Genomic DNA, 27,840 nt, shown 5'->3' on the forward strand with positions numbered 1-27,840 from the left:
GCTAGAGCTTGATTCCATTCATTCATTCATTCATTCATTCAGCACTTGGGGAATCCCCTCCCTGACCTGTCACTCAAAGAGAATATCCCCGCCCACTGATGGGAACCCCTTCTGCCACGCCCACCTTCGAAGCAGCGAGGCCACGCCCTCTATTCAAATGAGGGGGCGGGGCTGCCTCCTTTTGAATGAACAGCGGAGAAGCGCCAAGCGGGATTCGCCCGCGTCTTCTCCAAAAAGCCGAGGCGAGGGGAGTGGGCGGGGCCTGCCTGGGGACGGGGCGGGAGAAAAGAACTTCGGGCGGCCAATCAGAGCTCTCCTCCCGCCCCCTTCCACTCCCAGCTCTCCCAATCGTGGCGAGCGACGGAGCTAAATTGAGAACAACAGTATCAGGAGGACCCGCGCCTCTCCCCCTGGCATCCTGGTTTTGGACTGCTCCGAGGTCTGGCTCCGGCTGCACCAGGTAAGGAGGAAGGGGCAGGCGATTATTGCTGCGGGGGGAGGTCAGGGAGGAAGGAAAGCCAGCCTCGTTCCAGTCTCTTGGAGCAAGGCTGGGCTCGGAATGTAGACTGGCATCACAACCGGTTTAGAAGTGCTCCGTACGCGAAAGCAGATGCTTCTCAAACAGAGTGGTGGACGATGGGATCTAGAATGAATTGGGGAGAGCCGGGTGAGGAGCTGAGCCCCCTCCCCAAGCCTTGGAAGAGGCCTCTCCCTTCTGTTTTGGGGTGGGCGTGAGGGAGCCCCTCTAAAGTTGGGCTTTGGAAGGAGAAGGGGAGGATGGACCCTTGCTTCCATTAAGAGGGGTGTGTTTGCCCCCAAAATCCGGACCCCAGGAGGGCTTGGACGTAGACACAGCTTCCTCCACCTCCTCTTCCTCCTTTTCTTTCTCTCCTCCTCTTCTTTCCCCTCTTCTTCTTCTCTTCCTCGTCGTCTCTTCCTTTCTTCCTCCTTTCCCCTGTTTTCTTCCTCTTCTCTTTTCCTTCTCTTCCTCCTCCCCTTCTCTTCCTCTCTGCCTCCTCTTCTTCCATCTCTTCTTCTCCTCTTCCTCTTTGCTTCCTTTTCATTCATTCTTTCTTTTCCTCCTCTTCCCCTTTTCCTCTTCTCATCCACCTCCTCTTCTTCTCTTTTTCTCCTCCTCCTCCTCTTCCTCTCTGCCTCCTCTTCTTCTATTTTCTCTTCTTCTCCTTTTCCTCTATACTTCCTTTTCTTTCTTTCTCTCCTCTTCCTTTTTTCTTCCTCCTCTTCCCTTTCACCCCCTTTCTTCTTCCTCTTCTTCTCTTTCTCCTTCTCTTCTTCATCTTCTCTTTCTCTCTGCTTCTTCTTCCCTCTTCTTCTCATTTTCCTCTCTGCTTCTTTCTTTCTCTCCTCTTAATATTTTCCTGTTCTCATCTCCTTCTCCTCTCTACCTCTTCTTCCTTTTCTTCTCTTTTTCCTCTTTGCTTCCCTTTCTTTCTTTCTTTCCCTCTGCTCCTCTTTTCGTCTTCTCATTCTGCTCATCTTCTTTTTTCTCTCCTCTTCTTCCTCTCCTTCTCTTCTTCCTTCTCTTCTTCTTTTCTTCTTTGCTTCCTTTTCTTTCTTTTCCCCTTTTCTTCTCATCCTCCTTCTCTTTTTCTACTCTTTTTCCTCTCCTCTTCCTTTCTGCCTCCTCTTCTTCTTCCTCCTCTTCTCCTTTTTCTCTTTGCTTCAATTTCTTTCTTTGCCCCCTTTTCCTCTTCTCTTTTTCTACTTTTTCCTCTCCTCTTCATTTCTGTCTCCTCTTCTTCTTCCTTCTCTTCTCCTTTTTCTCTTTGCTTCCTTTTCTTCCTCTCCTCCTCTTCCCCTTCTTTTTCCTCCTCTTCCCTTCCTCCTCTTTTCTTCCTCTTCCTCCTCTTCTCTTTTTGTCCTTCTCTTTCTCTCTTCCTCCTCCACTTTCTGCCTCATCTTCTTTTCTTCCTCTTCTGTCTGTCCTCCTTTCTCAGGATGCCTCTCAACACTGCAGAATGAATGCAGCTTGACCCCACTTTTAACTGCCATGGCTCAATGCTATGCAATCATGAGACTTGTAGTTTGGTGAGGCCCCTTTGGCAGAGAATGCATTTTAAACTGCTATGGCTAAATGCTATGCAATCATGAGATTCATAGTTTGGTGAGGCCCCATCATTCTTTGGCAGAGAAGGCTAAAGAGCTTGTAAAACCACAGCTCACAGATTCCATAGCAAGGAGCCATGGCTGTTCAAGTGGTGTCCAAACACATTCATTCTGCAGTATTAATGGGAAGGAAGGCCTTCCAAGCAAGCTTGTTTTCTTCTGTCCTGGAGACTAGGACGTGGAACAATAACTTCAAATTACAGGAAAGGGGATTCCACCTGAACATTTGGAAGAACTTCCTAACTGTGAGAGCTGTTCAGCAGTGGAACTCTCTGCTCCAGAGTGTGGTGGAGGCTCCTTCTTTGGAGGCTTTTGAACAGAGGCTGGATGGCCATCTGTCAGGGGTGCTTTGAATGCAATTTTCCTGCTTATTAGCAGGGGGTTGGACTGGATGGTTCATGAGATGTTGTCAAACTCTCTTTGCCAGGCCAACCTAGATCCAAGAATGCTTCTACACCAGGCATGGGCAAACTTGGGCCCTCCGGGTGTTTTGGACTTCAACTCCCACAATTCCTAACAGCCGGTAGGCTGTTAGGAATTGTGGGAGTTGAAGTCCAAAACACCCGGAGAGCCCAAGTTTGCCCATTCTTGGTGTAGAAGCATTCTTGGATCCAGGTGGGCCTGGCAAAGAGAGGGGCCTCTGGGTGGGTCTTGGAACAGATAGGAGTGAAGCCAGCCACCACCATCCCTCACGGCTCCTTTCCTAGCTCCTTTGGCTTTTGGCTTATTTGCATATATTATTATTTCGCGTTTAAAATTAGCTCGGATGAGACAACCACATCTGCTTGCTTAATGCAAAAAAAAAAAGAAACAAGCAAGCAAACCTCAGATGATTAATCTTCACTCTTGCAGTTGTTGGAAGTAGCTTACCACCAATGATGCAAAATACCTCTCCTCCCCAGTTTGGTCCCTCTTTGATGCATCTATACTAGTGCAGAATGAATGCAGTTTTACCCCACTTTAACTACTCAATATTATGGAATCATGGGAGATGCAATTAGGTGAGGCAGCAGCACTCTTTGGCACAGAATCATAGACTCATAGAGTTGGACCATCCAGTCCAACTCTATTCTGCCAAGAAGCAGGAAAATTGCATTCAAAGCACCCCTGACAGATGACCATCCAGCCTCTGCTTAAAAGCCTACAAAGAAGGAGCCTCCACCACACTCCAGGGCAGAGAGTTCCACTGCTGAACAGCTCTCACAGTCAGGAAGTTCTTCCTAATGTTCAAGCCAAGGACCTTGTAAAACTGCAACTCCCAGGATTTGGTAGGATTGAAACAGGGCAATTAAAATGATGTCAAAATATTTATTTATTATGCTGTGTAGATGCACCCCTTGTCTTTGGCCCCACCCCTTTCTTTATCTCTTGATATATGAAAAGTAATTCCTCTGTGGTCTCTTCTTTGAGACTTGCCTTGAGGGATGTCCCAAATGTGTTTCATTTTTATAGAATTTGCAAACATTACCTCACTACACTATCTCTGAGGATGCTTGCCATAGATGCAGGCGAAACATCAGGAGAGAATGCCACTAGAACATGGCCATATAGCCCAAAAAACCTACAACAACCCTTTGCAAACAATATTTTTGTTTTTGGCTGCATCTTTTGTCCTCCTTGCCTTCCCTCTCCTAGTCAGAAATACTGATTGATGGATTCTGTAGTTGTAGTAACTTGGAGTGCTGTTGATGTAGAATGAAAGGAGGAACTTAGTGGATCTGTGGATCCAACCTTGCTTTGATGTTAGTACAAAGTTAGCAAAAGCTGGGGTGCTGTGAGTTTTCCGGGCTGCTCCTGGCCATGTTCTAGTAGCATTCTCTCCTGACGTTTCCTCCACATCTATGGCATGCATCCTCTGATGTTGTGAGGTCTGTTGGAAACTAGGCAAGTAGGGCTTATATATCTGTTGAATGTTCAAGGGGAAAGAGAGAACTCTTTTCTGTTTGAATGTTACAGTTGGCCACCTTGATTAGCATTGAATAGCCTTGCAGTTTCAAAGTCTGCCTGGGGGAATCCTTTGTTGGGAGGTGTTAACTGGTCCTGATTCTTTCATGTCTGGAATTCCCCTGCTTTCTGAGCCTTGCTCTTTATTTACTGCATCGTGGCACTTATTTTCATGAGTCACTATAGCCCGTTTCAACTAATGGACATTAGTCCTCAATCCATTCGAGCTCAATCCATTCGTTATTCCCAACTATTAACTGTCGAATGGTGAGTGAACACATTAATTATGGGAGTTGGAGTCCAAAACACCTGGAGGAGCTGACATTTGCCCATATCTAGGTTAACTGGTCTGAAGAGCAACTTTTTAGCCAGGCATTTTATTAATGGACAGGTTTGGTCCATCCATTTCCCCCCTTGGGCCTTTGGTGTTCCTCCCTAATTATCCTACTTTCTTGGAGGCATCTGATGTTATCACAATATGAGATGTGACTCTGTAAAGGCTCGGCTTCTGAGTAATAAGCAAGGAAATTGTAACATTGTACTGTACACAATAGGATTGGCATTTTCAACAACTGAGGATCTGTTGCAGCGTAAGTGTTTGTAAATAAGACACCACACTATAGTGGCATCTTCAATTGGGAAAGAAAATATGTGTGTATGTGCCTTTAAATATTTTTTTTGTCGTGTCAGTGCAACCAGTCGATTACATTACATTTCTAACAGAACAAAACAAAAAACAAACAAACAAACAGATAAAATACAGCATTTGTGAGTTTGGTAGTTGATTAAATGTCCTTTGACCAGTATCTGGCCACTTGGAGTGGTTCTGGTGTTGCTGCAAGAAGGTCCTCCATTGTGCATGTGGCGGGGCTCAGGTTGCATTGCAGCAGGTGGTCAGTGGTTTGCTCCTCTCCACATTCGCATATCGAGGATTCCACTTTGTAGCCCCATTTCTTAAGGTTGGCTCTGCATCTTGTGGTGCCAGAGCACAGCCTGTTCAACACTTTCCAGGTCATCCACTCTTCTGTGTGCCCAGCGGGGCGTCTCTCATTCGGTATCAGCCATGGATTGAGGATCTGGGTCTTAGCCTGCCACTTTTGGACTCTTGCTTGCTGAGGTGTTCCTGTGAGTATCTCTGTAGATCTTAGGAAGCTATTTCTTCATTTAAGGTGTTGGCATGCTGGCTGATATCCGAACAGAGGATGTGCTGGAGATGTCAATGCCTTGGTCCTTTCATTACTGGCTGCTACTTCCTGATGGATGTCAAGTAGTGCAATACCAGCTAAACAGTGTGATTTCTCCAGTAGTCATCTTGTGATAATGCGGCATGTCTTATTTAGAGCCACATCAACTGTTTTAACATGGTGAGATGTTTTCCACACCAGAAGCTTTTAGGATATTTAAGCAGAAGTAGAGAAAATACATATAGGGCCTTATAGGGAAAAAAGGAGCCCCCGGTGGCACACTGGGTTAAATCCCTGTGCCGGCAGGACTGGAGACTGACAGGTCGCAGGTTCAAATCCGGGGAGAGGCGGATGAGCTCCCTCTATCAGCTCCAGCTCCTCATGCGGGGACATGAGAGAAGCCTCCCACAAGGATGATAAAAACATCAAATCATCTGGGCATCCCCTGGGCAATGTCCTTGCAGACGGCCAATTCTCTCACACCAGAAGCGACTTGCAGTTTCTCAAGTCTCTCCTGACACGACAAAAAAAATAATAGGGAAAAAAGTCTCAATAAATTAACCTTGATTCAGAGATAGTGAGAGAGAAAATATACAGCATGTGTTTATACGCAAAATGAAAATGCATGCAAGATAAGAAGAAAGACTATTCACAGCAGCAGTAATTAGCAGCAACAGGGTCTTTCTAGCTTTGCTATGCTAATTTGACATTTCTAATTGGAGAGAAGTTCCAGTGGAGATCTAAATGAGTGGAATCCAAGCTTGCTGCTAAATTCTAGTTCAGCAGTTTTACTCTGTGGTCTCCCTTTGAAACCTTTTGTTGGAGAATCAGGTCAGCAGCAGAGTGTCCTGGGAGACTGAAATGTTCTCCCACTGCTTTCTGAACGCCAATAGTTTTGATGTCAGGTTTTTGCGTCCACTTAGGCATTTCCACAGTGTCTTTCTCTCATCTTTTCCTCTCTGGAGAGCGGGTCTTGTGTCGAGAGCCAAAGCCCTGCAGTAGGTGGAAACAGCAGAGAAGTCCTTTATTCCAGGACCAAACAGGAGGCCTATGTAGTCAGGATGAGCGGATGTAATCTTCTTTGAAAACATAATTGATGCTAATCTCTTGCGAATGGCTGCGTGGTAATGATCCCGCATTAGTGGTAGGCCTTGGCTTCAGATCTTTATGAAAATGATGGGCTTGTTTCTCAAGGATGTGAGCAACAAACACTAGGTGCTGTAGGTCAGCTTCATCGTTTTTGTAATTGTTCTGTCCCTTTTACTTGCAAGATCAACCAAATTCATTAACATTAATCATACTTAGCATCACATAACTTTCTACTGTTCAAGGTGTTTTGATTATATCGTGTCCATAGTCCTTGCAATGACCCTGTAAGACAACCCAGGGTGAATTGTAAGGAAGGGAAATAAATGGCTGAGAAATTATGTTCTTTCTAGGGCAGTGTTTCTCAACTGTCCTAATTCCCCGATCCCTTAATATAGTTCCTCATGTTATGGTGACACCCAATCATAACATTATTTTTGTTGCTACTTCTCAACTGTCATTTTGCTACTGTTAAGAATCGTAATGTAAATATCTGGTATGCAGGATGTATTTTCATTCACTGGTCAAAATTTGGCACAAATACCCAATAACACTCAAATCTGAATACTGGTGGGGTTTGGGGGGATTGATTTTGGCATTTGGGAGTTGTAGTTGCTGGGATTTATAGTTCACCTACAATCAAAGGGCATTCTGAACTCCACCATCGATGGAATTGAACCAAACTTGGCACACATAACTCCCATGACCAACAGGAAATACTGGAAGGGTTTGGTGTGCATTGACCTTGAGTTTTGGAGTTGTAGTTCACTTACATCCAGAGAGCACTGTGGACTCAAACAACGATGGAGCTGGACCAAACTTAGTACGAATACTCAATATGCCCAAATGTGAACACTGGTGGAGTTTGGGGAAAATAGACCTTGACATTTGGGAGTTGTCATTGCTAGGATTTATTGTTCACCTACAATCAAAGAACATTCTGAACCCCACCAATGATAGAATTGGGCCAAACTTCTCATATGAAACCCCCCATGAACAACAGAAAATACTGTGTTTTCTTGGTGGTCTTTGGTGACCCCTCTGACACCCCCTTGCAACCACACCAGAGGTCCCAACCCCCAGATTGAGAAATTCTTGTATAGATGGTCATTTTGGTGTCACCCTGCTGAATGTGCAATTTGCAACCGTTGCACCCCTCGGTAAGATCATTGCAATCATAACAACAACACCTTCTTACTTGCCTTTTCTCAAGGAAGTACAACATAGTTAAAATACATAAATAAAACATAGAATCATTACATAGTAAAAAATAGAAAATTGAACACATAAAAATAATTCATAATTAATGCCAATTTGAAAACCATAGTTTAAAATTAACCGAGTAGGCTTATACCTGTGCATCTTTAACAGACTGCAACACCACTACTTTTCAAGGTGCTTATAGGAGTGGCTTGATGGCAGAGGTTAGACTTGTGCAAAAGCTTTTCAGTTCCTAGCTCAACTTCTTAAGCAGAAAATTGCAGCAGGAACCCCTCTTCCAAAGCTTATTTTATATCCTTGCAAATAGACATAAATGGGCTATAGAAGTTGGCCTCTTCACCATGTTGCCAAAAATACCCTGAAGTCACAAATTTAAGGGAATAAGAAAAAAAAAAGAAGAGAGGCTAAAATTTCATATTTTTTCTCTCTCTCTACATTATATAAATGTATTCAGTGTTGGTTACTTTGAAGGATAGCACATGTAGAACATTAATGAGCCTGACCCATTAAGGTGATACTTTAAGCAGCTTTCACTGTTGGCTGCTAATTTATGCTATGAATCATTACTTTTATCTAGAAATTGCAGTTTCTCCCTTCTTTCATTGCAGAAATGTGTGTACAAATAATTTGTTTTACAACCTTTTACAAGGTATTTTAGGAGAAAAACCAAAGAAGATTAAAACTGGAAGAGAAAAGAAAGGCCAGGTTTATGTCTGCTCAGAACTTTGAGAAAATTACTTTTTTTCACTGTAATTATTTTAGCTATGCCATGTTGACTGCGGGACAATTCATTTCTGAACCAGAGTTTAGTACAGTTTTTCCCAACCTTTTTTTTGACCAGGGACCATTTGACTAGGGGCCACTTTGACCATGAACCACTCTCCAGCATTAGTACCAAAAGGGTTACGAATCAGTTTTTGGTCAACTTTAGATTCAGTTTGGTTATTTGGGGTGCTGATTCAGAAAATTGCATTGGATAGACCACATCAGCTCTAGTTTCTGATACAGAACATATGCCACCCAGTAGTCACTATCTGCTCACCTACATATTTAACAATGTGAGGTAGTAGTAATCTTTCATGAATAGTCAGCCTCTCTCCTTCTGACATCCCTATTGCCTTGGCACTATAAGAGGGTTTCGTGAGACCAGTCACTCCCTTTGCCGTGTAGTTTTGAGGCAACAGTGTAGTAACGGTGAGGCCGCGGACCATATTTTCATTCTTGCTGAGCACTGGTGGTCCACAGACCACAGGTTTGGAACCACTGCTTTAGAACAATTGTACTTTAAGACTGAAGTTTCCAGAAAACCTTAGCTAGTGGAGCTGTTTTGTGTAGTGGATTCCAGGATTGGCACTCTTGGAGAAGCAATGGCATATGTCCACATTCTACTGTGTTTACATCGTACTGTGTTTATTTTCCTTCATTTATTTGTATTTCACATTTCTTCCAAATGGGATTCAAACCAGCATTTAATTAAATGTTCATAGGATTCTAGCATAATGCAGTTTATATTTGGAGAAAGTTTAAAACATTCATAAACAGCAGCCCATATTTTGCATCAACAATGCAAATGTACCTTTGTTCATTAAAGGGAAATAAAACCTCAATTTATACTATCTTTCTTTCTGTTAAACCTAGAAGCTATCATGCATTTTCCCCAGATGTTATGTGTACAGAAGGAAGGTTTTGGTCGGTTCATGATTTAGAATTACAATCATGGGACCAGGATTTTTTTGAAAATGGAATTTTACAATAAAATGGAATTTTACATCCGTTTAACACTTTGTTCCACTCTCTCCATTTTTGTTCCAAATAAAACTGAGATTATCAAGAAACCAAATTTTGTACCAGATTAACATGTAATTTCTCATGTAGTCATGTCTTCCATGCTTAGATATCTTTGTTCCTACAACTCAAGTAGAGAATTAGTGATTTTCCATATCTATTGGACTACAGCTCCCATCATCCACAGCCATTGTGATTAATGAAGAAAGGTATTGTGAGTAGAGCTGTGCGTGGAATTCTTTTCTCCCATTTCATCTATTACCTTCGGGAGCACGTAAAGGGAAGGCACTTCCCAGTACGAAAATCAGCTTGACACGAAAGCAAGTAAAAGCTGGTGCCAGCTCCTTGTCTGCTTTACAGCATCACCGTTTAATCTTTTTTTTATTAATCCCCAGCAAACAAAAAGTAAACCCCTATTCCTTCATCACTCTTCCTTACCTGGAAGTGAGAAACCTCCTTAAAATGCCTTGGAAAGAGTGCGTCGCTGGTATGATGCATCGCACCTGCCAATGCCTACAGCCAAGGGCCTCCTCTAGAGTAAGAAACAGAGAACTTGCCTCCTTGCCTTGATAAGAGTGTGGGTGTGTGGCATTCAAGCCCAGAAAGCGTGCGCACCTGCCAGTACCTGTGTAGCCTTGAGGCGCTTGACAGCAGGTACTGGAAAGTGGGTGTGCTTTCTGGGCCTGCATGCCACACACATTCTCTCTTTCCAACAGAACCTGCCTCCTTGCCTTGGAAAGAGAGTGCATGTGTGGCATGCAGGCCCAGAAAGTGTGCATGCTCCTCCCAGGGCCTGCAGCCGAGCGCCTCCTCTAGAGTAGAAAGAGCAGGTAAAAATTGAAGCCTCCTTAAAGTGCGCATTTGCCTGCAGATGACTGCCTCTCCTCTAGAGTAGAAACCTCTTAAACATGCCTAAAATGATTGGAAGAGGGAATCTGGAAAGCACCCCCCGCAATGGACCAAGAGAAAACCGATATTTTGGCACCCCAGAGCGAAAACAAATACCTGCCCTCCTGATTTCAGGAGACTCCCAAAAAATGGATCGAGGCCTTCACTGTAAGCCGGGACACTAAACAAGTCGTGGTTTACCTCAAAAGCACAATCCTAATTGTGAGTCCTAATCCAGCAACATCTGAAGTGGAACAAGTTTCCTTTGCTGTGTTTTAGTTCCTGACTGCCTGTAGATAGATGCTATTACTATCAGGGATATTACTGAACAGACATTCCTATTCTTGAAACGTTTACCTTTTAATTAGTCTTTAGGATTAGAATTAATGTTTAAATGATCACCAGTGTAGTCTTGTGGCACGGAGGGAGGATTCAGAAATGCTACCAAATAGAAAATGGGTTAGGTTTTTTTTTTAAAGGAATGACTTGTACTCTTTTGTGCAATGACCTAATAAAATCAGACAGCATGAAACATCTGGCAGCTTTTTTTTCCATGGGTAAAATGTAGTTCAGTGTGTCATTAAATACACCCACTCCACAGGGCTGGCTCTAAAATGCTGCAAAGCTAAGAGAGAGGCTGGAAAAGAGCAAGTAGCCAACAAACCACAGTCCTCTTCAAACCTAAAGCAAGGGAGTCCGACCTTGAAAGTGAAAAGTGCAGCTAAGTGCATCGCAGAAAGGTGTGTATGTGCACTGACCTCGCCATGAAATGTTCAGATCATTAAAAGCCCTTTAACTGTCTGAAGAGATCATGCATCACTGTGAAGCTCTTTGGCTTTCATCCATGGCCATTGTTGACCTGAGTATCTTTGCTTTCTGTGATGCCTTTCTCATAGGCTTCATCTGGGCTAGAAACTCAGGTGAGTTACTCTGGTGGTCTGCAAGTCCCAAAATCCTCCAATAGTCATGCTGGCTGGAGGATTTTGGGAACTGTCATCCAAAACAATATATTTTCAAACTGACTCAATTCTTCTGTTGGGTTACACAGACATTGTGCCTCAAGATATACCAGGATTTATTTGGGTTTCCTTCTGGTGCCCATTTGCCCTGCCCAAAATGCACAGCTGAGTTAAGTAATTTTTAAACACACTCTGGGTCAAAAAGTGAAAACTTTGAGCAAATCTTGGTTTCCATTCAAACCTTTAAAAACAGGTAGGCAACTGGTGAGCATAAGGCTTAGTTTACCCTCTGTCCCAATTTCTTAGCTGGTCCCATGGATCCTCCAGTGGTGCAATGGATTAAATGCTTGTGCCGGCAGGACTGCTGACCGAAAGCTCGGTGGTTTGAATCTGGGGAGCTGGGTGAGCTCCTGTCTGTCAGCTCTAGCTTCTCATGCTGGGACATGAGAGAAGCCTCCCAGAGGATGGTAAAGCATCTTGGAATCCCCTTCGTAACGTCCTTGCAGACAGCCAATTCTCTCACACCAGGAGCGGCTTGCAGTTTCTCAAGTCATTCCTATCAGTAGCTATGGGCAAATGCAGCATGGACATGTTCTGTGATGGATTGCTGCAAAATCCCCTCACATTAACATTCCCTACAATACCCTAAAATAATGCTTCAGGGCATAGTAGCAACTTCAAAGTGGTTGGGAGCTTGCTGCCAGGTAAAAACCATGCTGGGATGCCAGTGGCAGAATTCGTAGACCCTGCTACTTGACTTACTTTGGATGAAGAATGCAGATGCTGGGTCTGGCTAGTTTTCATCATGCACCCCCATCCTAAAATCAGTCCGTTATGCGTCTTGCCTGGCTCCCCAATGTAGGATGAGTTAGACTAAGGACTCTTTTGTCCCTTCTGTTCAGTAGGAACAGTAGCCAAAGCTTTTGTTTTTCTGCATCAAAAGAAATATAGTGTGTTGTTTGAAAAAAGTTAAAACACAACTTCAAATAGTCAAGCTTTCAAAACATGTACTCACTCAAAGTATTGTGTCTAAATTCTATGTTCCACCAATCATGAATATCAGCAAGATGGGATGTATCTACTTAAGAGCTACTCATTTGGCAAAAGTTCTGGAAAAAATGTATTTATTTGTTGTTGTTTTTTTTGGTCCCATCTTTTATCATGAGATTTCTGGACAGCATTAAATTAAAACAACATGAAGCTCTTCAGGTTAAAATAAATACAATTATTTAAGTAGGACAAAAGAATAATAAGTACACTACCAAGTTAAAACTGCAGTAAGAGCTACAGTAAAACATTTAAAACTATGTACATCGGCATTTCTCAACCTGGGGATCGGGTCCCCTGTGGGGGGAAGGTCGCGAGGGGGTGTGAGAGGGGTCACCAAAGACAATTAAAAGCACAGTATTTTCTGTGGGGTTTTGTGTCGGAAGTTTGGCCTAATTATGTCATTGATGCAGTTCAGAATGCTCTTTGATTTTAGGTGAACTATAAATCCCAGCAATTACAATTCTAAAATGTCAAGGTCTATCTTCCCCAAGTTCCACCAATGTTCACATGTGGGCATATTGAGTATTCCTGCCAAGTTTGGTTGAGATCCACCATTGTTTGTGTCCACAGAGCTCTTTGGATGTAGGTGAACTACAACTCCCAAATTCAAGGTCAATGCCCAGCAAACTCTTCCAGTATTTTCTGTTGGTCATGGAAGTTCTGTGTGCCAAGTTTGGTTCAATTCCATTGTTGGTGGAGTTCAGAATGCTCTTTGATTGTAGGTGAACTATAAATCCCAGCAACCACAACAAATCACTTCCAGTATTTTCTGTTGGTCATGGAAGTTCTGTGTGCCAAGTTTGGTTCAATTCCATTGTTGGTGGAGTTCAGAATGCTCTTTGATTGTAGGTGAACTATAAATCCCAGCAACCACAAGAAAACAATCCCCTCCTCAACTCCACCAGTATTCAAATTTGGGCGCATTGGATATTTGTGCCAAATTTGGTCCAGTGAATGAAAAAACATCCTGCATATCATATATTTACATTACAATTCATAACAGTAGCAAAATTGCAGTTATGAAGTAGCAACAAAAATAATTTTTTGTTTGGGGGTCACCGCAACATGAGGAACTGTATTCAGGGGTCACGGCATTAGGAAGGTTGAGAACCACTGAAGTACATGAACTCTTAAAAGAAATTATTGTGTCCCATAGGCTGTAAAACCATGTTTTCACTTTGTGCCTAGAAGAAACCAATGCCACAGGGAAGGGCATTTCATTTATGAGATGCCACAGCAGAAAAGGAGTGCTTGATATCCCTATATCTCAATCCTTCTAGTAAGATATGGATAAGGGCCCCTCTTCTAGCGGTCACTGATTGGAAAGACATACATATAGAGAAGGGACTACATCAAATGCCGAAGTCCCAAGGCATTTAGGGCTTTGAAAATCATCAATACCACCTTGAAGTCAGAGCAGAAGGATTTTGGCAGCCAGTGTTTAGAGAGCTGGCTATGTTTGGCTTGGAGAAGATAAGACCGAGAAGTGACATGAAAGCCCTCTTTACATTTTTGAAAGGATGTCATGTAGAAGATGGAGAAAGCTTGTTTTTTGGATCTCCAGAGGGTAAGACCAGTGAAATACAAGAAAGGAAATTCTGATTAACATTAGAGATTTCTGATGGTAAGAGATGTTTGGCAGTTAAGCAAACAGTCTCAGTAGGTGGTGGATCTTCCTTTTTTTGGTGATTTTTCAAAGAGGTTAGATAGTCAGCAATAAGTCAGTCGTGGATTCCCGCAACAGCAGGGAGTTGGAACAGATGGTACTCAGAGTTCCTTCAGGCTCTCGTTGTATATCTATTGATCACTTCCTCACAAGAGCCTTTGCATAGGCAAATGAGGGCAAATAGTCAAACCTTTAAATGTTACTATCCAATTGGCTACATCTGGTGAAGGAGAAGCTTGGTTATTAGATCCATGAAGAAATTATTTTCTTCTCTTTGCTACAGTTATCTTTCTTTCTTTCCCCATGAGCCCTTTGTGCCAGACAAAACTTTCCCAGAGAAGACTTTTCATCATCCTGAGCTGATACTGCACGTTGGCATGGACTTGGTCAGTGTGTAGGTGGAATTGCCCTTTCCTCCAGCAGCAGATGCATCCAATTGGCCTCAGAACCTCTTGCTTATGTTCTGGCATCAATGGGTCTACGTGGGAGGCATTGGCATTGGGCCTTCAGCTGCGCAATCTGAATTGATTGATAGTAAACATTATTTAGAGACGGGGAGAGAGACTGAAGAAGCCATCTGACTTGCATGCATATCTCTTTCTGTTTTGTGTTCTCCTGGTATCTGGGGCGGGGGCAGTGTCCTTTAAAAGAAGACGCAGAGCAAAATTGTCAGTGTATTGTCAAAGGCTTTCATGGCCGGAATCATTGGGTTGTTGTAGGTTTTCGAGGCTATATGGCAATGTTCTAGAAGCATTCTATCCTGACGTTTTGCCTGCATGGATAGCAGGCATCCTCAGAGGTTGTGAGGTCTGTTGGAAACTAGGAAAATTGGATTTATATAATGCCCCACTCTGAAGATTCCACAGATATGTAAATCCAATTTTCCTAGTTTCCAACAGACCTCACAACCTCTGAGGATGCCTGCTATAGATATAGGCAAAACGTCAGGAGAGAATACTTCTGGAACATGGCCATATAGCCCGGAAAACCGACAACAACCCAAAATTGTCAGTATTGTCAGACTGGGTTAAATCCCAATTGAGTTGTTCATTGATTCCTTGGAATAAACAGAACTTAAGTTTGTTATTCACTCAAACCTGGACTTTATTCCAGTGGACTAATTTTGGATTTAGTGCCACAATTTCTCTTCGAAACCCAGAATTACTCAGGGAGGCAAGCAGGGGTCTTGCATTAATGTTGGCCTGCTGACATTTCCGTGACCTTAGTCTGCCAGGAGGCTGAAGCTCCTGAGGTTTACTGTCAGCTTTTGCAATGAAGATTAGCACTGGCTTCTGTTTTCATAAACCTTCAAGGGAGAGCCCAGAGCAGTGGGGGAGGGGACTCTGTTAGGTAGGAAATGGGATTTACTGGTCCTTCAGATCCCTGTACTGGTTGGTTTACAGATGGAACATGCTTGTGTATGTCACATCAGTAAAATGGGCTGCTTTTCAGAGCCGTATGGGTTGGCTTCTCTCCTTCATCAGCTTTTTTGATTGGGAATGGTGGAAACTGGAGAGTTGAAAAAAATAATATAAAAGTGGGGATTGCAACCTCATGTTGCTGTGCTGCTGTCAGCTGTCCACCTTTCCCCGATCCAGCCAGTTGTCCACCTTTTTCAGGAAACTCCAAGTTATGTTTTTCCCCAATCCAACCTCTGTCTCAATTGAGACTCAAAGTGGAATCCTCTGGCCAGTTGCACTGGTTTAATTGGGAGATATACTGGCATAAGAACTCATTGGGAGGCTTCTAGTACCTCCTTGTACAATAGTTTCCCTCAGGCTACTAAATAGTAGTGGTGGAACATTAAGGATGCAACTCTTTTACTCCAGATCAGTGGTTCTCAACATGTGGGTCCTCAGGTGTTTTGGCCCACCACTCCTAGAAATCCCAGCCTGTTTACCAGCCCTTAGGATTTCTGGGAGTTGAAGGCCAAAACATCTGGAGACTCACAAGGGGAGAACCACTTCTCCAGATGGTTATTTTTGGGCTGGTGTGGAATCACTGAGAGAGCTCCATCTGGGATTCATCCCAGATCCTCTATGTTCCTCTCACCTCAAGTGTCTGGGTAATTATAGTGGTAGACCTTTATACTCATAAGCATTGACAACAATTGCTCAGCCATAATATTATCTGGCTCCTTTACAGGTCTAGTCCCCACAGGGAAGTTTTAAGCTGTCCTAGTATCATTTTCCAAAGAAGTTCTAAAAATCCTCTGGTTCCACCTGATAATGTTCATCTGACCACAGAAGGGCTAGCACCAAGACTATGAATTTGTCATTAGCACATTATATATTTTGAATGTCTTTGCAGGTCAAACTTTTCCTTCTATCAAAATTGCAGTCTTTCACAGGTTTTGGTTTGTTCACAGGGGAAAAGGATGAATTTGAGAAGAGAACCCATGGGTTTTTAAATCAAATTGAATATATGGTTTTGAGCAGTTATTTTTCAGATCCAAACCAGGTTCACAAATGTGTTTTTAAGTCCTTTAAACATTGGGTCACATTTAAAAGTGAAGTGTTTCTCTCCATGTGAAAAGTGCCGGGTCCCCAGTTCCAGCATGTGAACTACATTCTGCCATGCATTATTCAGTGGTGTTTGCTCAAGAAGACTTGAGAGATGGCTTCCTTTCTTCAAAATCCCATTCTCCCCATTGCCTTGAGCCCTTTTGCTTTTGCTGTCACTTCACAGTGAAATGTAAGCCATTGGTGACTAGATGGTGACGCAGAACCTGGAAATTACATTTCCCTTGTCACATTTCCCTTGCCGGATTCTCCTTAACACCACCAACTGAATCTGGGAGTGCAAATATGCTGATGCTCAGAGCCGATCTAAAAGTTCAGCAAAATTGCCTTGTAGAAACTTTCCTGAGAGTTGCACTGCTTTGGATTGCAGTAGTAGCAGTGAATGTGTATTTTTAAAATGCTAACTTGCAGAAACAAATTTTTCCTATATGTAGAAAAGAGACATTGGGGATAAGACTTCCAAAGCTACCTCTTGCCTTGATGTGATAATTTTCTATATATAGGGAGAACTTAAGTGTACATGTATGGAAATTTCTTATAACATATCTATATACTTAACATCGATATACCTAATATATAATAATACCTAATATAATAGAAATGAAAATGTGTATGTGTGTATGGGCTGGAGCTTCCTCTTCCACAAACAGCTTTAACCCTCAGTGCCGAGGAGCCACAAAAAGCCCTCCCTCCAATGACATTTCAGGTTGTGGCGAGTGCCATGTATATGTAGTCCAACCCCTGATAATCTCTTCCCCAAACTCCATACTGCCCACCACCCAAGCAATGCTTTCATTTGGGGCAATTTTATCCTAGATTGTACATGTTTTTTCAACCACAGACATCCCAGTGTTCCTTACTCTCTCAATTGATATGGAATTTGCATGATCCCGTCCAATGCCTCTCCCTTAACCCTTTCCTACCCTTTTCAGCTCTGTCTGCACAACAAACAGAGCAGCAACTAAACATACTGGAAGAGTTTGGGGGATTGACTCCACAAGATGGAAGCTGTAGTTTACCTTGCATCAAGTCAGAGCACTTGACCCCCACTGACAATGGACCTGGACCACATTTGAAACACAGAACCCCCATGACTAAAGAAAAAAATACTGGAGAGGTTTGGAGGGGGGGGGGATTCCCCTTGATTTTTGGCCATTGTAGGTACTGTTCACCTGCAATCAAAGAGCACTCTGAACCCTGCTAATGGGGACCCTGGACCTAACTTGGCACACAAAATCACCAAGAACAACAAAAAATACAGGAGGCCTTTGGGGCAACTGACCTTCATTTCTGGAAGTTGTAGTTCACTCTCATCCAGAGACACTGTGACCACTACCGATGACAGATCTGGAACAAACTTGGCACACTGAAGCCCCATGACAAACAGAACCTACTGACGGAACAGACCAAACATGGTGGGAGTTGTAGTTTATCCTGCAGCCATAGAGTACACTGAACCGTAACAATGTAGAGAGCAAACTTGCCTAACATGACAAACTTTAACTAGTGATGGAGTTTCAGGGGATTAACCTGGCATGAGGTGAGTTGTTGTAGTTCACCCACAACTTTCTGCGTTTTGTAAAATAAAAAACTGACCTTTTCAAAACCCTGGACAACGCCGGGTACCCAAACTAGTATAGATATAATTCTCACATCTGCAGAAGTCTCTCATGAGTTTATGCTAAACGTGTAGCTTGAATCTTTGTGTGCAAATTTAAGCAAATATGCTTTAAAAGCAGACAACTTGGAAGTGACCCAGATGGTATTGTAGCTCAACACACAAAGTTGGAAGCCTTTTGTAAGGTTGTAGCTGCTGATATTGCTATGATGGTATGTAGGGAGAAATAAAACAGATGGTGTGGATGACCCCAAATTAATTCAGGAGATTTCTAGGAACTCCTGAATTTCAATTCTTTTGTGCCATGTGCATACACTAAAGGCTATGGCCATATGTTTGTATATTTCTTAATAATAAATGACCGCATTTATGGGCTTGCATCATGACCAAATCCATCTAAGAGGTTTTACATATGATGTCTGCTTCAATTTGGTCATCCTTGGAATCATCATTGATTTGAGTGTGAGTGTGCGTGCATGCGCGTATGCTTGGCTTCTTTATGGATGGATGAAGCTAAAATTCCGTTTCATGTAGATGCCCTACAGCATAAACTCTTTCTCACAGCAGTCCCAGTCTTGCCTATCTTGAAGTTCTTGCCCTTTTACTCTCTGTAGCCACTTGAGAATGTGACCATTGGAAGCATACATTTAAAAGTGCCCCTAATTATTAATTACTGACATTATGATCCTAAATCTATGTATGTCAGGGCTGTATACTCTCACCCTACCAATTCAAATTGTATGTAGAACACATCATGCAACGTGTGGGGCTTGATAAATCCAAGGGTGGGATTAAAATCGCTGGAGGAAACATTAACAACCTTAGATATTCAGATGATACCACTTTGATGGCTGAAAGCGAGGAGGAGTCGAAGAGCCTTCTAACCAAGGTGAAAGAACAAAGTGCAAAAGCTGGGTTGAAATTAAACATAAAAAAACAAGATTATGGCAATCAAACTGATTGATAACTGGCAAATAGAGGGAGAAAACGTGGAGGCCATGACAGACTTTGTATTTCTGGACGTGAAGATTACTGCAGATGCAGACTACAGCTAGGAAATCAGAAGACGTTTACTTATTGGGAGGAGAGCAATGTCCAATCTTGATAAAATAGTGAAGAGTAGAGACATCACACTGGCAATGAAGGTCTGCATAGTTAAACCAATGGTATTCTCCATAGTAACCAATGGATGTGAGAGCTAGAACATAAGGAAGGCTGAGCGAAGGAAGATAGACACTTTTGAACTGTGGTGTTGGAAGAAAATTCTGAGAGTGTCTTGGACTGTAAGAAGTTCAAATCAGTCCATACTCCAGGATATAATGCCCGACTGCTCACTGGAGAGAAGGATATTAGAGGCAAAGATGAAGTACTTTGGCCACATTTTTTTGTTGTGTCAAGAGCAACTTGAGAAACTGCAAGTTGCTTCTGGTGTGAGAGAATTGGCTGCCTGCAAGGACGTTGCCCAGGGGACGCCCAGATGATTTTTGATGTTTTTATCATCCTTGTGGGAGGCTTCTCTCATGTCCCCATATGAGGAGCTGGAGCTGATAGAGGGAGCTCATTCGCCTCTCACCAGATTAGAACCTGCGACTTATCGGTCTTCAGTTCTGCCAGCACAGGGGTTTAATCCACTGCGCCACCGGGGGCTCCAGCCACATAATGAGAAGACAGGAAAGCTTGGAGAAGACAGTGATGCTGGGGAAAATAGAAGGAAAAAGGAAGAGGGGCTGAGCAAGGGCAAGATAGATGGATGGTATTCTTGAAGTGACTGGCTTGACTTTGAAGGAGCTGGTGGTGGCCACGGCTGACAGGGAGCTCTGGCGTGGGCTGGTCCATGAGGTCACGAAAAGTCGGAAGCGACTGAACAAATAAACAATAAAAAACATATATTTGTTTGGATGCAAGTTCACAGATAACAGCTAGGTTTTGCTAGAATTATAGACGGAGGAATGATAATCTTCTTCCAAGCTTATCAAACTTCATGCTTCAAGAAAAAGGACAAGAAGAAGAGAGTTGGAAGCATGATCCATAAGAACCAGAAAGTCTGTTAAATGGCTGACACCCTTAGAAGGAAGAAGCAATAAATGTAAATTATTGACCAAATGAGACCCACTACATTTCTAAACTATTCATAAGTATATACTTTAGTCTACACATGCTTTGAGAAAAAGTATGTCTGTCAAAGTATATGTCTTACAGATACTTCTTTTCCTACTTGATGTGTCCATCAAGCTCAGTTTTGTTTCTTCTTCCTAGCAGCTTCCCTCCAAGGAGATTCCCGTGGCCAGAATCCATTGCAGAGCAAGGTGTGTTTTGATTTAATTTGGCTCAGGAGAGCCTAACTGTGTTGGACTGAGTTGTAAATCTTGTCTGAAGTGAGGATGCCAAGGAATAAAGTTGAGATTTTCTGGATACAAAGCATGTGAGGTCGCTGGGTTGTTGTAGGTTTTTCCGGGCTATATGGCCATGTTCTGGAGGCAATTTTTCTCCTGACGTTTCGCCTGCATCTATGGCAAGCATCCTCAGAGGTAGTGAGGTCCCTTCAGACTGAGAACTTGGGGCTCATCTTAGATATTGTGTGTGTGATACAGGAAATACTCAATATTATGAGGCATGTGCCAGATATATGTACTTGTTGGAGAATACAGCACTGATGAATGGATTGATTCTAAAGCTGGAGTGGCAGTTGTAGCCCTCCAAATATTTTGGGCTACAGCTCCCATTAGTTTTAACTTGCATAACCAGTGGTTGAGGATGTTGGGAACTGCAGTCCAGTGATATCTTAGAAGATAGCAGTGGGTCTACCCTGTCTTAAAGCATGACATTAAAGGTAGTGTAAACTATATTTGGATGTGTTTGCTCAGGCCTGAGGTGTTAGGAATGGTGGGAATTGAAGTCCAAGACACTTGGAAGGCTGAAGTTTGCCCATGCTTGTTTTAGCTGTTGTTAGTATGGATGTGCAAGAATGTTTCGTGGTTTTTAGGTAGGCTCTTTTGCAACTGCATGCTGGCAAAGATTACTGCTTTGTCATTGAAGAATATTATGTCTCCAGTGCTCTGAAGCATAGCATTCAAGTTAAATGGGACAGAAGAAACATGGAATGTCACTTCTTTCTTTTCGGAGTATCTTGAGCCCATGAAAGGGGGTGGCGTAGGCTGAAATTTTGCAACATGTTTTATTCATGATCAACAAATCACTTCTCAGGAACTTTATATTTGTGACCTGGGCCTAGCCCTTCTGTTGTGTAGCTGAAATGTGAATAAGATATAATGCACTCTTGGCAATGAATACCTTGTAAAGAAATTATTTACTGTTATCCCATTTCTTTTTTATTTGCAAGGAATAGAGCACAAAGAGAACAAGGGAGCTGGACAGACTGTTTTAAAATGGTTTACGGGATGTGTGTTTGTGAGTTTTATTTAGAAAGTTTATTTATTTATTTATTTACTGCATTTGTAGACCGCCGTTCTCAGCCCTAGGGTGACTCACGGCGGTGTACAACATATAAAAAACAATTTACAATAAGGCAATTACACAAACAACAATAGCAACATCACTATTAATAATACAATTACACTAAATCATTCGCGACGTCTCATCATAGAATCACAATCTAATCTCGTTTTCCATATTCCGTTCCAATCATCATTGCCAATTGTTGTAGCACTTAGTCAAACGCCTTCTCAAACAACCACGTCTTTAGTCTCTTGCGGAATGTCATAAGGGAGGGCGCCTGTCTGATGTCTACAGGGAGGGTGTTCCACAGCCGGGGGGCCACCACCGAGAAGACCCTATCCCTCGTCCCCACCAGGCGTGCCTGTGAGGCAGGCGGGATCGAGAGAAGGGCCTCCCCAGACGATCTCAAAGTCCTCGTGGGCTCATAGGCCGAGATGCGGTCAGACAGGTATTTTGGGCCGGAACCGTTTAGGGCTTTGTAGGCCAGCACCTTGAATTGGGCCTGGTAGCAGATCGGCAGCCAATGGAGCTGGAACAACAAGGGGGTTGTGTGCTCCCTGCGTCCCGCTCCTGTTAGTAACATGGCTGCCGCGCGCTGGACTAGTTGGAGCTTCCGGGCCGTCTTCAAGGGCAGCCCCACGTAGGCACATGTAGGACTGAACCCTACTGACAATCCCCATTAGAGTAGAACTATTAAATCAAGGGTTTAATGCCTATGGAAAACCCCATTGATTCAAGAAGTTTATTTCTATTTGGAATGACTAATAGGATTGAGGCTATAGGGATATTAGTTCTAAGTGTCATGGAAGCATGGACTCAGAAGTATTTGCTTCCATTTGAAAGTTTCTATACTGAAAGAGAATGGCGTAACATTTTGTATTGGTTAACCAGGAGATCTTGGTACTCTAGGAATAGAGCATAATGCTGCATTTCCCTCTTAAGTTGTGCCCGCTATTTTAAGTAATAATAAAGTATTGCACCATAAAACCATTGGGTTCCTTATCTGGAAAGGTTGCATCTAGTGGGAAAAGTGAATGTCGAAGGCCAGGGGCTAGTTCTAGAAGTTCTAGAAGACAAAAAGGCCTGCAAATGTCAGGAAGGAAGGAAGTGACTTGTCAATTTATGGAGACCTCATAAATATTATAGGGCTTTTTAAAGACAGGAATACTCAAGAAGTGATTTTGCAATTTCCTTCATCTGAAACACAGTTTACATCACCTGCATTCACTGGCAACCTCCATCCAAGTACTAACCAGAGCTGACCCTGCTTATCTTCCAAGATCAGACAAATCTGGTGCTTTCAGGGTTGGAGGAAGAGGGCTAATTTCCTTGGACTAGCAGCCATTACCAGCAAAGCATCTGTCATCGCCCAAGATTAGCGTCTTCTTAGAGAGCGTCTGCCTGGCTAAGCTGTTGGAGTAGGCCAAAAAAGCAACATTACAGTGCAAAAGAACTTCCATGTTAAATGTAATTAGGCTAATTTTAGTGCTCTCAGCAGGAAGGCAGATGGGATACTCCAGTCCACAGCAGGGCAAAGTAACTAGTTCAGCGCTTTAGGGATCTGTCCAAAATTATTAATAATCTGAAGTTGGAGTAGAAGTCATGTCGACCTTGTGCTGGAGAGATTGGTGTGGAACTGAAATCTTGCTGATTAATCAATATACAATATATATCCTTAGGCTGGGCGTACAGCTGTGTAGGTAAGAATGTAGCATAGCTTGGAACATGGTAACATGTGAGTTTGTGTGATAAATAGCTCCCAGATTTAATAGATATTGGATACTTTTCATCTGCAGAACTAAGAGAGGGATAAATTTAAGAAGGCACATGCAGGTCACATTGTTGTATCCATATTTTCCAGAATTCAGTTTAACACACAGGTATGACTCCACATCAAATCCATTGGATGCCACTTCACACGTATTTTTGAGAATATGCAGACACATAATTTTTTGCTGTCTACAAACGGGGGCTGTGTACATTTGCAATTATAGAGTGAGGATATGTGCAGATATCACCAAACTGATAGCAAGACAGATTAAAAAGAAGTGATTTTGCAATTTTTCTATATCATTAAGTATAGAGAAATACCTATATCAGGGTGTGGGATCATAACAGAGCAGCGGATCATCAGTTACTTAATATACTATCGTAGTACAGTCGCCCGCCCACATGTGTGGTTCTAACATACTATTGAGCCATGGCAGTTAATGTGGTATCAAGCTGCATTAATTCCGCAGTGCAGATACACCATGTGGAAATGTCCCTTCTTTTCCCTTGGCAGTGGGTGCAAAGGGGATGCTGCCCCCCAAGATCTCCTGGGAAGCTAATGCAGCCCCCCCCCCCAATTCTACAGTGTCTTCATGTCTAAAGATTTTATTTGTTTATCGTGTCAGAAGTGAATTGAGAATACCATTATAATGTACAGAAAAACCACAAACAAAGTTAAAAACTTGGCATTATGCTAAATTTCCTTTGACCAGTAGCTGGCCACTTGGAGTGCCTCTGGTGTTGCTATTGTGCACGTGGCAGGGCTCAGACTGCCTTGTAGCAGGTGATCTGTGCTTTTCTCTTCTCCACACTCACTTGTCATGGACTCCACTTTGTAGCCCCATTTCTTAAGGTTCGCTCTGCATCATTTTTTAATGTTACACTATTAAGCTGTATTTTTGGCATTGCAGAGGGATTGGCTGGTGACTGCTGGAAGAGCACTTTGGTTTTCTTGATGTTCAATGAGAGGCTGAGCTTCTCGTATGCTTGTGCAAAGGTGTTTAGAGTGGCTTGCAGGTCTTCTTCTGAATGTGCATAGACTATGTTATCATCAGTATATTGGAGTTCTATAACATGTTGTTGTGACCTTGGCTTTGGCTTTCAGTCTGCTGAGGTTAAATAGCTTACCATCTGTTCGATGGATGATTTCCACTCCGGTGGGAAGGTTCTCATTAACAAAGTGTAGAATTATAGCAATTAAGATGGAAACTAAGCTTGTGGTAATAACCCTGTTTGACGCCTGATTCTATCTTAAATGGGTCACTTTGGGGTCCATTGCTGTCCAACACTGTTGGCATCATGTCATCGTGGAGGAGCTGCAGGATGTTCACAAATTTGTCAGGGCACCCGATTTTTTGGAGGATGGTCCAGAAAGTGCTGCAATTCACTATGTCGAATGCCTTTGCAAGGTCAATGAATTCCATGTATAGAGGCTGAATTTGTTCCCTTTTTATTGGAGCTGTCATTTTTCTTGGAGCGGTCATTCAGTGAAGTTCGTGTCCACTGTTCCTCTGGAGGGGCGGAAGCTGTTCTGGGATTCTGGGAGGATGTCTTCTGAGAGGGGTAGAAGGCGGTTTGCAAGGATTCTTGTGAGGATTTTCCCAGCGGAGGTTAGAAGGGAGATACTTCAATAGTTTCCGCAGTCTGTTCTTTCCCCCTTTTGAAAAGGATGATGATGAACCCAAAACAACTTCATCACCTTGAATTCCTCCTTTAGGGTTCAAATTATAACCCAGAGTGAAATGAATATTATTCTCCCAGAGCTCTTTTCTTTCCTAACCAAATTAAAGGGAAGACTGTCCTGATCTAAGTGGTAACAACCAGTGGGAAAATCCTAGCTCTTAAAAAAAACACACACAAACCCCAAAACAAATGTTGAGTAGTACTGGGGCAGACGGATTTCGTAACGTACTTAGTGTAAAATAGACTAATTCCCCAACAGCCCAGCCCTCATATTTTGTTTTCATTTTGGAAGATCTTTATCCATCTGAAGTTCTAAAAGCCTTAATAACTAAAAAGCTTACATGTGCCACTTGGCAAGACTTCACTCTTTCAGGCCTAGACATTGGATGGGGGCGCGGGAGAGAACTTGGCACAGACTGAAAAGCGTGAATTGATATAAATTATTAAGATAAACACAGGCTTGCTAAAGTACAGGAAGGGGAGAAAAAGGCTGGTGAGTCACACTTCATTTTCAGCATTTGTATTAATTTTTAAGCAGACTAGTTCCCATTTCCCCATTCCCTTCTTTCAAGATTTTGCCTCCCTGTTCTCTTAGGTCCTCCTAAATTCAAATGCATCTTTTGGAAGTGCTCCTTCTTCTTTTGTACAGCCAGAAATAAGAGGAAAACATATACTAGTGTAACTTAGTTAACAAAGTCCTCAGCATTACTTACATAGAAAATGTGTCAGAAACAACATGAAAGGATTAGGGACAGGTTCCTGCAGCACAAAAAAGAACAGTTCATTGTATTTCACCAGACCTTTCATCCAAAAGCAACATGTGAAATGACTCTGTCACGAGGCAATCCTTGTACTGTATAGGTAAACAGAAACATGTTTAACTTTCTAAATACTATTTTAGGGCTATTTCCCTAATGTCTCCAGGAATTCCATCAACCTCTGCCATTCTTATGAATGGCCATACTTATACATTGTGCTTTTTTAACATGTTGATGAGGGAGGTTTATCTGCTTCCCCCCATTCTCTTTGTGTTGCTGTTCATATAGGCCAGTGGTTCCCAATATTTTTTTTACTAGGGACCACTTGACCAGGGGCCACTTTGACCAGGGACAACTCTCCAATATTAGTACCAAAAGGGTTACTAATCGGTTTTTGGTCAACTATAGATTTGGTTTGGTTAGTTGGGGTACAGATTCAGAAAATTGCATTGGATAGACCACATCAGCTGTAGTTTCTGATACAGAACATATGTCATGGTCAGTGGCAGAGAAGAAGTGGCAGGCAACGCAAAAGGAGTGGAAATAATTTGACATTTGCTCACCCACAGAAAACCATATCTAATAAGACTCAGCACTATGAGAGGGTTTCACAAGACCGGTTGCTCTTGTTGGAACGGTGAGGCTGTTGACCAAATTTTAGTTCTTGTGGACCACTGGTGGTCCACAGACCACAGGATGGGAACCACTGATATAGGCCCAATAAGGGAGGTAGCTGCTGTTTGCCTTGTCTTTTGTAGGAGGTTGCACACAGCTACAGTGGGATAAGATAGAGTAAAACCCCATACTTTCCTAGATCTGTTGTTTATCTGTTTATTGAAAACATGCTGCTGCAACCCAATACTAAAAGTCTGTGTTTATCTAGCTCTTTCAGTTGGGATATACTAAAAAATCTCTAGCTTAACACAAGACAAGGAGGAATGTGCTAGTCTGAAAAGACTGTCAGAGGTGTTGTTAACTGAGGTTTCAAAATAGTTAGAAAACATTGGAATTAATTGGGGAAGGGTTGTAGTTTAGTGGCAGAGAGTTAGGTTCACTTGTGGGTAAAACACATTGAGAAATATTGCATTTCTTTGATTCTAAGATGCATTTCGCCCCCATGTAAACATCTTTAAAAGTGGGATGCATCTTAGAATCGCGGGTGGTGTGTGTGTGTGTGTGTATTTTGTTGATGGTACTGAAATATGTCTTACAATCAATGGTGTCTTAGAATTGAAGGAATATGGTACGCCCAGTTTGAAATTCTCAGTAGAATAATTATATTTATCTATCATCTATCTAATATATTCAAAGGGATTTCAACTTAAGACTTTGTCTGCAGAGAAATCACAGCACATTAGACTTTACTAAAAGATAAACTATTAAAGGTGAATGACTTACACAATGTGACCCATATTTGTTCTTTAGTTTACACAACTATTTTGCACATGGATAAAATGTATTTTAAATTGAATTGCTTTTTTGGACGCTTCATGACATACTTTCTGATTTTAAAAATGCATTAAGTGGGGATTATTGACGTCAGTATGCGTTTTATATTGATTGATGTTCAAACCCCTCTGCCTTCCCATTTTTGTCTCTGCCCATCCCTTGTTTGTGAAAATAGTCTCAATACGTCCTTGGTCTATATGTACGCACAGATGTACAAATAACTGTATTATTAGTTGTTGGAAGAAAAAAGGGTGCTCCTTGTTGCAGTGGTTTCCTGCTTTCAGGACACTCAAAGGAACCCCAGCTATTTCCTAATTACTCGGAGCCCACTCTCCATATTTTCACACCCCAAGAAACATTCACATCTCTACTTTTCATGAGAAAGGCTCCCTTGGTGCTTAGACGTCTGCCTTTTGGCACCAAGCAAAGACTTCGGATTCTCTTGAGCATTAAGATTCTTTTATTCTACTAATTAACACAATGTCGCAATGCTATTTCCCCCCCAGTGTTGTTGTATTGTTTTCAACTCTCTTGCATGACCTAATAAATTTTGATTGTGACTGGTGTTAGAGTTTATTCTTTCTGCAGTTTTGGAATTTTCATGTGGCATCTTCATTGTTTCATTTGCATTTAAAGACATTTGAAATTTCTTTTAAATCTTTTCCAAGTCACTA

At 42.4% G+C, this 27,840-nt stretch overlaps 1 protein-coding gene across 2 annotated transcripts in view; it reads left to right on the forward strand.

Annotated features, from left to right (window-relative positions):
• Positions 1–328: 328 nt before the first annotated feature.
• The window catches only part of PDZD2 (PDZ domain containing 2), a 342,438-nt gene continuing 314,926 nt past the window's right edge, over positions 329–27,840 (forward strand). For both annotated transcript variants that reach the window (XM_060761354.2, XM_060761356.2), the window contains exon 1: positions 329–460. The gene's annotated coding sequence lies outside the window, so the exon portion shown is untranslated. The remainder of the gene's footprint in view (positions 461–27,840) is intronic.

This window comes from Anolis sagrei, chromosome 2 (genome assembly GCF_037176765.1).
Source record: "Anolis sagrei isolate rAnoSag1 chromosome 2, rAnoSag1.mat, whole genome shotgun sequence".
NCBI classification, from domain to species: domain Eukaryota; kingdom Metazoa; phylum Chordata; class Lepidosauria; order Squamata; family Dactyloidae; genus Anolis; species Anolis sagrei.